The 11,846-nt window shown below is 45.2% G+C and overlaps 1 non-coding gene across 1 annotated transcript; it reads left to right on the top strand.

The window, feature by feature from the left end:
• The first annotated feature begins 10,239 nt into the window (after nt 1-10,239).
• Nucleotides 10,240-10,403, top strand: LOC121827029 (U1 spliceosomal RNA). The gene has a single exon (XR_006069175.1). It is a non-coding gene; the product is annotated as a U1 spliceosomal RNA (small nuclear RNA).
• The last annotated feature ends 1,443 nt before the right edge of the window (nt 10,404-11,846 follow it).

Raw genomic sequence — 11,846 nt, 5'->3', positions numbered from 1 at the left:
TTGTCACCTGGGCAGCTGATGGTCACATCTTTGAGTGACAGGACAAATATTCTTCTCTTTGGCATGTGTGTACGTGTGTGTGTGTACGTGTGTGTGTGTGTGTGTGTGTGTGTGTGTGTGTGTGTGTGTGTGTGTGTGCGCGCGCACACACACAGGCACATATGTCTGTGCAGGTACACATGCATGTTTGTGTATGTGGAAGTCAGAGGTCAGCCTCGGTGTTGTTCCTCGGGACTCAGTCCAATTTGTTTCAGGAAACAGGGTCACTCAGTGGCTGGAGTTCATTTAGTAGGTTAGTCAGGCTGGCTAGTGAACCCTGGGGGGTCTGCCTGTCTCTGCCTCCCTGGGATTGGGATTGCAAGTGTTTAAGTCAGGTCCTCCTGTGTTCATGGCAGGCACTTTACTAAATGAGCCATCTCCCCACAATGGTGGTTATTTTTACATGTTAACTTGACTGGGCAGAGGTACATGCAGCTAACTAGTAAAAACAGTTTCCTGCCATTTCTGGGTGATATTAGCCTTTCAGTCAGTGGACAGAACTAAGATGCACAGCCCCCAGTGTGGGTGGGAGGCCTCCCTCCAGCAACTGCACAATGACAGTCAATGCAGGGTGGGTGAATTTGCTGCCTGAACTGGGGCAACTACTTCTCTCGCCCTTAGACACCAAAGCTCCCAGATCTTGAAGGGAGAAGAGCCTTAGGATCTCAGACTTCCCAGGTCTCTACCCTGTAGGTGGCAGATTTCAGAATTTCCCAATTTCTACAATTAAACAAGAATACACACACAAACATGCACATAAATACATGTCTGTATGTATACATACATATGAAAACACATTCATATATACATACACATATACACATGTATACACATATGCATGTGTGAACACACATATTATATATACAAACACCTACATACACTCAATACATATATACTCACACTCATGTACATACACAAACATGTATATACACTAAAACATACACACATACATATACTTTAGTTGTGTGTACATGCATGCATACACTTACGCACATGCATGCAAGCATTCACACACATATACATACACACATACATATGTATATATACAGCTACACATGCAACTTTTTTTCTATGTCTTGGAAGACTTGAAATAGTTTTGGGAAGCCTAGAGTCCAAACTCTACCTCTGGCACTGGGCTATTCATATATGTAACATTGATTTCTTAATCTTTTCCCCAGCTCTGTGCCCTGTGCTGACTATGTTGGGGAGATGCCTGTCTCCCACTGTCCCTTCTACCATTATTTGTGCTCAGGACCTTTCTGACCATTAGATCTGCCAGGAAATGCATTTCCTCAGATACGCGTGAGGCTCATTTCTCCTGTCTCCTTCAAGGCTTTGAACAAATGCCGCCATCTTGATGAGACCAAGCCTTGCCCCTGACACCCAACAGCATGCCCCAAGCTACAGCAATCGCTGCCTCCTATGACAAGATGTAACCAATGTTTGGGGTCTATTGTTTGCTTTCTCTTAACGAAAACAAAAGGAATAGTAGAATCCAGGTACAGTGAGCAGTTTACTACAAAACCTCTTTACTGTTGGTGTTCTGAAGGTTTTGTGGTGTTGGACAACGTTATCAAAAACTGCAATGTCATCTGGGCAGTTTGTGGCTATATGCCAAGTGCCTTCATTTTCCATTGCTGTAGCAAGATACCTGTGATGAGGTAATTTATAAAGAATGTAGGTTATTTGGCTCACAACTCTGAGGCTCAAAGGTATAAGAGCATGGTACCAGAACATTCTTAGCAACTCGTGCTTCTCACGACAGGCAAGGGTGTAATGGAGTGAGATGAGTATCTAGCTCAGGTTTCTCTTTGTCTTCCCATAAAGCCCCTCATCATGAGGGCCACACTAATTACCTCATCTAGCCACACTGCCATTGACAAATTACTATAAAGTAAGCTCCTAATGTGAACCTGTAGGGACACACAACCACATGTCATGGTTTGGATATGAAATGTCCCACAAAAGCTCATGTGTTTATGAAAGATTTTGTACCCAATGGAGCTATGTTCAGAGATGACTGGAGAAGGCAGGCTCTGACCTCACCTCATGAATGGGCTGCTTCCACTGATGGATTGCCAATTCAATGAGCTATCTAATAGGAGGAAACAGGAGCTGTAGGGCACAGAATCTACTTGTGGGAAGTAAGTCAGTGGGAGAGAGCCTTTGAAGGTCATACTCTGCCTTCCTCCTCTGTCTCTGCTTCCTGGCTGCTGTGAGGCAAGCATGGGCATAGGGCCATCCCCTGGAGCCTGGTCAATCTTCTGAAGGCCATATCACTGAAGAAAACTGATTGTCTCTACCCTAGTAGCCTTCAGCCAGGAGTGGGGACTCCTGAACCCCTCCCAATCTGTGCTGGAATGTTGATTGGGTAGGTCTTATGCAGGTGCCACAGAAGCTATGAATTCATGCATGCATGTGTGCAGGTGCCACAGAGGCTGTGAGTTTGTGCATGCACGTGTACAGGTGCCACAGAGGCTGTGAGTTCATGCATGCATGTGTGCAGGTGCCACAGAGGCTGTGAGTTTGTGCATGCACAGATCCTGAGTCCAGAAGACACAATTTCACAGCACCCCCCTCCCCGTGTTCCAGTTTTTGCAATCTTTCCACCCTGTCTTCCATGTTCCTGGAGCCTTGGGTGAGAGGTGGGCATGGCTGTAGATGTCCATCTAGGGTGAAACATTCCACAGTCACTCTCCCACACTTTGACTGGTTGCAAATTTCCTTATTAACCACTAAGCCACGTCACTTTTAACTGCAGGCCTCTACAAGTCACAAACACACAGGGACAACACAGTGTGTGAGGCTGAGAGGCAAGGGGCTGTCTGGACCCACTCAGCTGACACTTTCCTGTGGCTGCAGTTATGGGTTGGCTGTAACAAGCCCCTGTTGTGTTACATGTCTGTTGTATGTTATCACTTTGATCCCCAGATGGCAGCACTATTTGAGGAAGTTCTGGAAACTTTGGGAAATGGAGCCTAGTACAAGGAAATAGATCTCTGGGGGATGTTCTGGGGTGTGTTAATCCCTGCTTCTCTCTCTCTCTCTCTCTCTCTCTCTCTCTCTCTCTCTCTCTCTCTCTCTCTCTCTCTCTCTCTCTCTCCTTCCTGACCATCATGAAGTGAATACCTCCCCTATGCCACACACACACCTACAGTCATGATGCTCTGCTCAAGTTCATGGGAACAAACAGCCATGGGCTGAACCCTTTAAACGAGCCAAATAAATCCTCACTCCCTTGTGCTGTTTCTGTTAGGCATTTCATCACCAACAAGAAACATAACTAACAGAGCTTCCGTTATTAAGGTTTATTCCACTGTGACTCATCTCAGGCCTGGCTGGCATCAGCCGTGCTGAACCGAGATACCTAAGCTCACCTTAGGAAGCAGCAGAGACGCCGAGGCAAGGTGGCTGTTTACGTGGCCTTTCCCTTCCATCCTTGTCTCTGACTGTCTCCAGCAGACAGCAGCGATCGCCTAAATGAGGGTTTGATCAATGGAGACTGGGCTGATATTGATAAAGGGCTGTGGTTTCTGCAAATCACCCAGCGCTCATAGATAGTGAAGATTAATCTTTACAAATATGGAGCAAAAGGGGAGGGAAGAAAAAACTCGAGTCGATTTAGTTTTTGATTATTACTTTCTCCAGACCCAAGAGTCACGGGTTTAACTGATGTACATTAGACAGGGATACAGACCCAGAAATATCACCCAATTACCCGGGAGCTTCTAGAAGGTGTTTTTCATGACAGTGAGTGGGTTTGCCTTTTCTATATCAGGAAGAAGATAAAACACCACGGAAAGGATATGACTTTGCCCAGTGCACGAGTGCCAGCCTTACCAGACAAACCCGAGCTTGAAAATGTGCCTTCAGTCTACAGCATGCCCTTGAAAAAAGTTCATGCACATTTCCTGCTTATTTTTATTCAAAGCTGTGTGTATCTTTAGAAATTACACTGACTATTCCCTCCTGGAACAAGACAGATCTTTTCAAGAGCCCGCACCCGCACGTGTGAGCACGTGCGTGCGCGCGCGCGCGCACACACATACACACACACACACACACACACACACACACACACACACACACACAGAAGAAAATAATTTAACCTCCCTAGCCTTTGTTTTTCCATCCAGACAGTGGGTGAAACCTGGATTGATATGAAGCATTTTATCAGTCTTGGCTCCCGATATTTGGACCTGGGCAAGCGTCTACTATGGGGCTGCCCTGTGCCATTAGGCTTTCTTTGTGACATCTTTGGCTTTCACCCACTGGGTGTAAATAACACCTGTCCTATCCACTTCTGTATGTAACCAAACCAACAATTTGCTGACACTCCCAGACACCCAGAGGGTCAGAGCCATGTGCATACCATAACAACAGATGCATCCCATTAATAAAAGGTGGGGAAATGCTCCTTGAGAAAACAGCTTCCATATTCTGTTCACACAAGCAGCAAAACTAAATACATGAACTCCATTCAGTTACAACTTCTTCCCGGACGCCCAGGTCACAGCCAGAGAACTTAAGTCTGTCACTACAAGGATCATGAAATATTAACTGGGGTACGGGCCAGCTTCCTGGCATGCCTAGTAGGCAGCCACATGCATCCCCATTTTAAGAGGACCCCACTCTGTGGTTGGGACCAGACACTCTGTCTTCCTGCCCTGTGCAGAGCCCCGCAAACCTCACAGCTGGTCGTGACTGAAGAGTTTGAACTCAACTCAGGTTCCCAAGCCCCGCTGCGTGTTGATGGCCCTGCTTGACATGAGATCCGGTAAGAAACATATTGGTTCTCTAAATGAAGGAGAGAGAGTAAAGGTGGAGGAGGGGAGAAGTTTCCCTCTAAAATCAAAGGAGGGGGGCTCCTGTCACCAAGCCTAAGGACTGAGTTTGATCTCCAGGACCCACGTGGTAGAAGGAAAGAATTGACTCCCCAAAGCTATCCTGTGACCTCCACATATGTGCCACGTGCCATGTCATATGTGCACCCACACCCATTCACACACGCACACAAAACAAATGAATGCAAAAATATATAAAAGAAAAGAAAACCTAAAGAATTCTGATTAATAGTCATCTGTTACTTTAACCTCAAAACACAAACAGCTGGGACCCAAGATGGGTCATAACACAGAACTCTGAAACTAGTCTAGGGAGTTAAGTATCAATGTGGAAATGAATACCAAAAAAAAATTAAATTTAAAGGCCAGCAATATGGCTCAGCAGGTAAAGGTACCTTGATACAAACACTCAGAGACTAAATTTGATCCCCAAGACCCACATGATAGGAGAGAACCCATTCAGTTTTCCTCTCACCTTTGTACCCATATCATGACACATTCACACACACACACACACACACACACACACACACACACTAATAAACATATTAAAATATTTTATTTAAATTGTCTAACCACTAGAGTTTTCCTTCATGATGAACTAGGTGAGAGGGTCAGATTATAAGAAAGAAATGAAAAAAGAACAATCTTTATTAATTGCTAGTCACACTCCTGACCCATCCAGCATGAGGGACGCCACTGACCTGGAACCTTCCATGTATGAAGGTGAAAGTCAGGTTTATCACATGAACTCAGTGCTGGGTAGGCTGCCCAAGCCTGATCCCACTCTGAGATCTGCTTGATCTGGCTCAGGTTTCTTATTCTAATCCATTTTACTTCCAAAAGAAAAAGAAGCAAAGATCTAAACTCTCGGGAGACTTTTGTGACAAGAACTTTCTCAACTTTGGTGTGATGCCTTATTTAATTAGCTACCAGGCAAACAAGACAGGAGGTACTTGCAAGGAGCTGACTCCATCCCAGCACTGTGGGGACTTTCACATCATCCTAGACTAGATGTGCGGTCTCTGTGGTAGGAAGCCAAACAGAAGCCTAGCAAATATGCCTTCCAAGTGCTTGATGAGTGAGTTCCCAAATCCACCTGACAGGGGAGACGGTGGAGCTCAGAGGAGTCTAGATGGCAGACCTCACTGCAAAGAGCATGCCTGTTTTCGCTGAGAGAGAAATATAAATTATATAGGGGAGCAGAGGGAAATGACTTGGTCAGTAAAGTGCTTGCTGTACAAGCGTGCAAGCTTGAATTCTTTCCCCAGAGCCCAGGTGAAAAAGCCGGGTGTGGTGGTGTGTGCTTGTAATTCTATCCCAAAACAGGGGAGGTGGAGACAGGAGGATTCCCCTGGCTCACTGGCCAGCCAACCTAGCCTAATTGGCAAGCCCCAGATGAGTCTCAAAACACAAAGTGGACAGCATATGAGGAGTAATGCCTGAAGTTGTCCTTTGCTCTCCACACATGTACACGTTCTCTATCTATCTGTCTATCTATCTATCTCTGTGTGTGTGTGTGTGTGTGTGTGTGTGTGTGTGTGTGTGTGTGTGTGTAAGTGTGTGGTTTCATAGGGAGCTTTGTTTTGTATGTGCTATTTTCTCTGCGACACTCTCTTTCTAAAATGTAGAAACACTGATACAATGGCTAGTTTATGAAGCAGTATTCCCAGTGCTTCATTTATTACTTAAAACCCATTTCATCTCAATCTGTTCAAAATGTAGTTGGGAAAACTCTAGCAAAGCATCCATGCACATCATCCAGCTAGATGGTGGTTTGGTTTGGTTACTTACGAGGCTCTGTTAATGAGCTGTGAACATCACTTCCTTGTTCTGGGTGTGCCCTGGAGACATTCAAGGGGGCAGACTGGGGAGTAAGAACCTGAGAGAAAACCTTCCTAACACAGGTGGATATAGGAGGAGAAAGAACAGTGCTGAGGAGAGGATAGAATGTTCCAGAAGCTGACATACATCTGAAAATTACCCTCTCCTGATGCTTGCAATTTTCAGCAAAGTCCCATAAGCTCCCAAGTGTGGGGAGGTTTCCTAGAGGCAAAGATGAGCAGACAGGTTCTGTGTGTGGCCTCATGTGGTGAGAAACAGAAACGAAATTAGGAGTGTGTGTCCCAAATCATCAGGACCTCATTGGAGTGAATTTACACAGATCTTTGAGATCTCAGGTTCTCAGCAGCTAACACCTGCAGCCCTTTTCTTGAAGAAGAGCCACCCTGGTGGCCAGGGTCCACTCTACCTGCACATATGGTGGATCTGAAGTACTGAGAAATGGAAACAATGCGAAATCCGCCCTGAGATCTGAACTGAACCATGACTGATTGGAGGAGTATGTTAGCACACCAGCGCCTTCATCCCTCGGGTATGATAACTCCAGGGTGTTCCACAGAAGGCTTGGCCTTCCTTTTAACCATTCACAGTGTGTTCAGAACCTACTGAGAGTCAGGTTCTGTGCCAGGTAAAGATTATTCAGTGGTCAGCAAGTTCTTCACTTTTGGTACTGACAGCCAAAAAGCATCTGTGGAAAACCCAGACTATCAGGCAGGGAGTTCAAGCTCCCTTCCGTAACTTCAATTACCCTGTGGACACAATCACCAGAAGTCATTTTCTAAAAATGGTAGGCCATGAAATGTTGTTCTCTCTCTTTCAAAATAGACAAGATGAGGACAGTAAGCCAGAGCAGGTGAACTTTGGAAATTCGGTCATTTCGATGCCACTGTCATAGCTTCCTACGTGGGGATGAAGACCTAGGCTCTTGTTAGTTACTTTCTCATTTTGTGATAGTGCATCAGATCGAAACAACTTTGATAAGAAAGGGTTTAGTTGGCTCACTGTTTAAAAGCACACAGTCCATCGCGGCAGGGAAGGCATGACAGAAGAGCCTGTGTGTGGCTGGAATTTCCCACATCTCAGTGGACCAGGAAGCAGAGAGCATTTCTAGACTAGAGGTAGGACAATTGCCTCTCAAGGCCTGTCCTGTGGTGGTATTGTGTTCCCCAAAATATTGTGCACCCCAATAACTGGCCCTGGGTTTGATTTTATTAATAAGAACTTTTAAGATTCATGCTACATCTGGCGCCCAATGTTCGTGGTACAAATTCGTAAAAAAAGCTGCTTGCCTGTGGCCTTGAGGGGCCCTGCTCAGACCCAAGCTACCCTCAGCCAGTTGTGGTGAAGCACACTGGTTGGATTTACTAAAGGAGGCAGAGGCAGGAGGATCCCAAGTTTGAGGCCAACCTAGGAGAAGCTTTGGCCGGGGCCGAACCACAAACAGTGGTGGGACCATGGAGGCAGTGGCTGCTGCTCCAAGTTGCTGGCTTCTTCTCATCGTGTTGGTGACTGCAGTGATGCTGCTACCTGAGATGAAGAGTTTACCGATACTTGTTCAGAGAATAATTGCCAGGACCATTGTGTTACAAGAAAGCATCGACAAAGGTCAGTTTGGAGAAGTTTGGCAAGACAAATGGTGGGGAGAAATTGCTGTGAAGATTTTCTCTTCTAGGGAAGAACATTTGTGGTTCTGAGAGACAGACATTCATCAGACTGTGATTGCTCCAAACCACAGAAGAGGCACAAAAAAAGAAATCTGCAGGGAACCATGACCACGCCTAACAGCGACTTTGGAATCTTTAAAAGGAAGATAGAACTCCACAAAGATGATTCCACATGAACTATGGTAAAGCCATTAGCTGATTAACACTACAGAAAGATCGACTTTGGACTACAAAGTACTCAGGACAATTTGAGATGGCTAGCTGAGATGATCCAGCCTGACAGACTACTTGAACAAGGACTTGAAACAAGCCCTGCACTTTCTCCTTATGCAGCAACTGGACAAATGATACAGGACTTGACAATTAACCCAAAATTTTCTTTTCAGGATCCCCTAAAGATGCCTTCACCCTAGAAAGAGGAAGCAATTTTAAGAAAATGACACCCACATTCCCAAGAGGTGGGATGGGAGGTTTTTGGTCATTTAATGAGTTATGGATATTGTCATTGTTTATGATGGTTGGTTACAAGTTGTTAATTGTTAATGGTCAGGAAAAAAGCTGAACAAGGAAAATAGATTCAGAGTTTTTGTTTTTTTTTTAAAAAAAAAGAAAAAGAAATAATAAGATAAATGGGTAGACCACTGAATCTATTCTAAAAAGAAAAAGGAGATATAAAAATGACAAAAGGTAGATTACTGAATCTATTATGAAAAGAAAAAAGAAAATATGGATATGATAAGATAAAAAGGAAGATTATGGAATCTACTTTTAAAAGAGAACTACTTGTTTTAAATAGAATAAGTAATGAAATTTTTTTGTCTGAGTTTATCAAATGTTACTGGACTGGACATTGTTAATATATATAATGGAGTTTTTATCTGAATCTGTTAAATGTTAATGGACTAGACATCATTAATGTAATCTTGACTGTGTATATTGTATATACTTATTGAATATAATTTTTCTTGTATTAGTTATAAGCTTTTTTTAATTTTAGACAAAAAAGGGGAAATGTGGTGGTATTAGTGTTCCCCAAAATATTGTGTACCCCATTATTTGGCCCCGGGTTTGATTTTATTAATAAGAACTTTTAAGATTCATGCTACACTGTCCCTCAACCACCCATGTCCTCCAGATAAGCCCCATCTCTTAAAGGTCCAGCAGCAGCAGCATCTGGGGACCAGGTGTTTAAGCACGTGAGCCTGTGGGGAGCCTGTCATATTCAAACCATGACAGGCCTTTTCTGTTCAAACGCCTTAGGACACTATTGAGGGACACAAGACAGGAAAAGCATGGCTGCTAATGAAAGACAAGTACTAGAGGGCAGAGAGAGCCTATGGGTTCCATCTTCAAGATCACAGGCAGTGCGCATTCAGTGAATGTCACGGGTGGCCTTTGATCTATCTGCTCCCAAGCCCCGCTCTGCTCACTCGTAGCTCTGAAGAATAACCAGGAATGAAACATTTTGAGACAGAGTGTGCCCACCCAGAAGAGCGTGGACTCTGTTCCATCCCTAAAAACAAGGCATCCGCTTAATCCTGAGTCGTACAAGCCAGAGGCAAAAAAAAAAAAAAAAAAAAAAAAAAAACAGACCAGGCTGCTTTCAGGGGTACCTTAGCCACAGTGCAAATAAGACGTGCACAGCGATGACCCCGCTCATCTTGCAGCAGCTTTTCTGAATCTCAGGATGAGTGGCAGTGAGCCCAAGCCTTCTACTGTCACCTGCTATCTGTCTATAAGTGATAAACGGCCGCCTTCTATCTGCTTGGTGTAACTGCTATGTGAGTGTGTGTGTGTCTCTAGCATGTTAGGAACCAGAGCACAGAACCTGCTTCATAAAGTCTTCTGCCTTACTTACCTGGCAGGGGAGATACCATGATCACGAAGGTGGTTTTCCCAGGGCAAGGCTTATCCATTGCACTCCGGATGTGCTGACCCCTGCAATTTCCCCAAATGCGGGAAACTCGACTGCATAATTTATGGTAGTGGGGGACTGCGTTTGCGCTCTTCCCTGTAAGAAAAAAAAAATTTTTTAAACAAATAAATAAATAAAGTTTTCTGCCATAATAACGCCCCAGTGGCTTGCACCCGTGGGAGTTCCCGGCTCCGATCTTAAACTAGGGGACCTGATGGACGGCCTCTAGCCACCGTTCTCCTGGACCCAGTTTGGTGGTTGTACCAGATAAATGCTGAGTGCAGCATAAATCCTTAAATTGAGTTCTTCCAACCCAGGGTAAGATGTGTGTCTCGGGAACTTCCCATTTTCCTGACTGAGGCGTTCTCAGAACGAGGCTGAACCCAAGATTCTTCCTAGCCAGCCTCCTGCTCCCACCGGCCTTTCAGAGATGCTGGCCTTGCATGTGGCTCCGGCTTGCCCTGCTCTTCCTGTGTTCCATCACGGACTGAGCCTCCTCTAAGGCAGTTCTTGCACAGCTGATTCTGTCTGGCCTTCTGCCCCCTAGGGACCTGAGCTCACCCACCTGAACACAGACATTACTTCAAGTCTTCTTTCTTCTGCTTTACCCCATACTTGCATTTGCATGGTTCTCATTTTACTTGTTTTTTTAATGTGTGTGTATGAGTGTATGCCATGTGTGTGTAGGTACCTTCAGAGGCCAGAAGAAGGTATCAGATCCCCTGGAGCTCCAGGTGGTTGTGAGTGGCCTGACACGGGTGCTAGAAACCAAACTTGGGTCCTCTGCAAGAACATATGAGCTCTTAACCACTGAGCCATCTCTCCAGCCCATCATCGACCTCCATTCACCATTCATCGTTCCAGCATTGTGCTGTCTCACATTTTGTGCATGTTATGTACACACCTCATACTCCACTGAATGGACACAAATACCAGCTCCCCTCTGGTTGGGTATGCAGAGTCTTCCTGGCGTTTTCTCCAAGTGAATTGTGACACACTGACTTTCCTGTGTAAGAGCTTTGGTAGCAGGGGCTTTCCTACCATGGGTGTTGGGCTTCCTGGGACAGAAGAAAAACATACCTGGTGGCCCTTCATCATGATGCTGAGAATAAGTCATTGAGTATCCACATACCTGTGTCTGACTCAGCCATCATGCGGGAAGCTTCCTCCTGCAGCAGATGGGAACAAGTAAAGAGACCCATAGCCACAGTGAGAGATATTCACACAATCAGCACTGAAAAGTCTGTCTCCATCAAATTCCTCTCCTTGGGGCCCAGGAACTCTACAGAAGAGAAGATAGAAAGAGTATAAGAGCCAGAGGGGTCAGAGGACACCAAGGAAACAAAGCCTTCTGGATACAACAGGGCTGGTGCACACAGGAACTCACAGAGACTAAGGGTCTGCACAGGTCTGCACCAGAAGGCCTAGAGCTGAAGGAGAAGTGGACACATGCCCCCATCCCTAACCCAGAAACTGTCTCCAATTGCCAATAAAAAAATTAGTTTTCTCCAACAGAGTTTCACTAGGGAAACAAACTATTCT

This window comes from Peromyscus maniculatus, chromosome 1, assembly GCF_049852395.1.
Source record: "Peromyscus maniculatus bairdii isolate BWxNUB_F1_BW_parent chromosome 1, HU_Pman_BW_mat_3.1, whole genome shotgun sequence".
NCBI lineage: Eukaryota > Metazoa > Chordata > Mammalia > Rodentia > Cricetidae > Peromyscus > Peromyscus maniculatus.
Note: the sequence above shows the minus strand (reverse complement) of the source record. Positions and strands in the feature narration are given on the sequence as shown.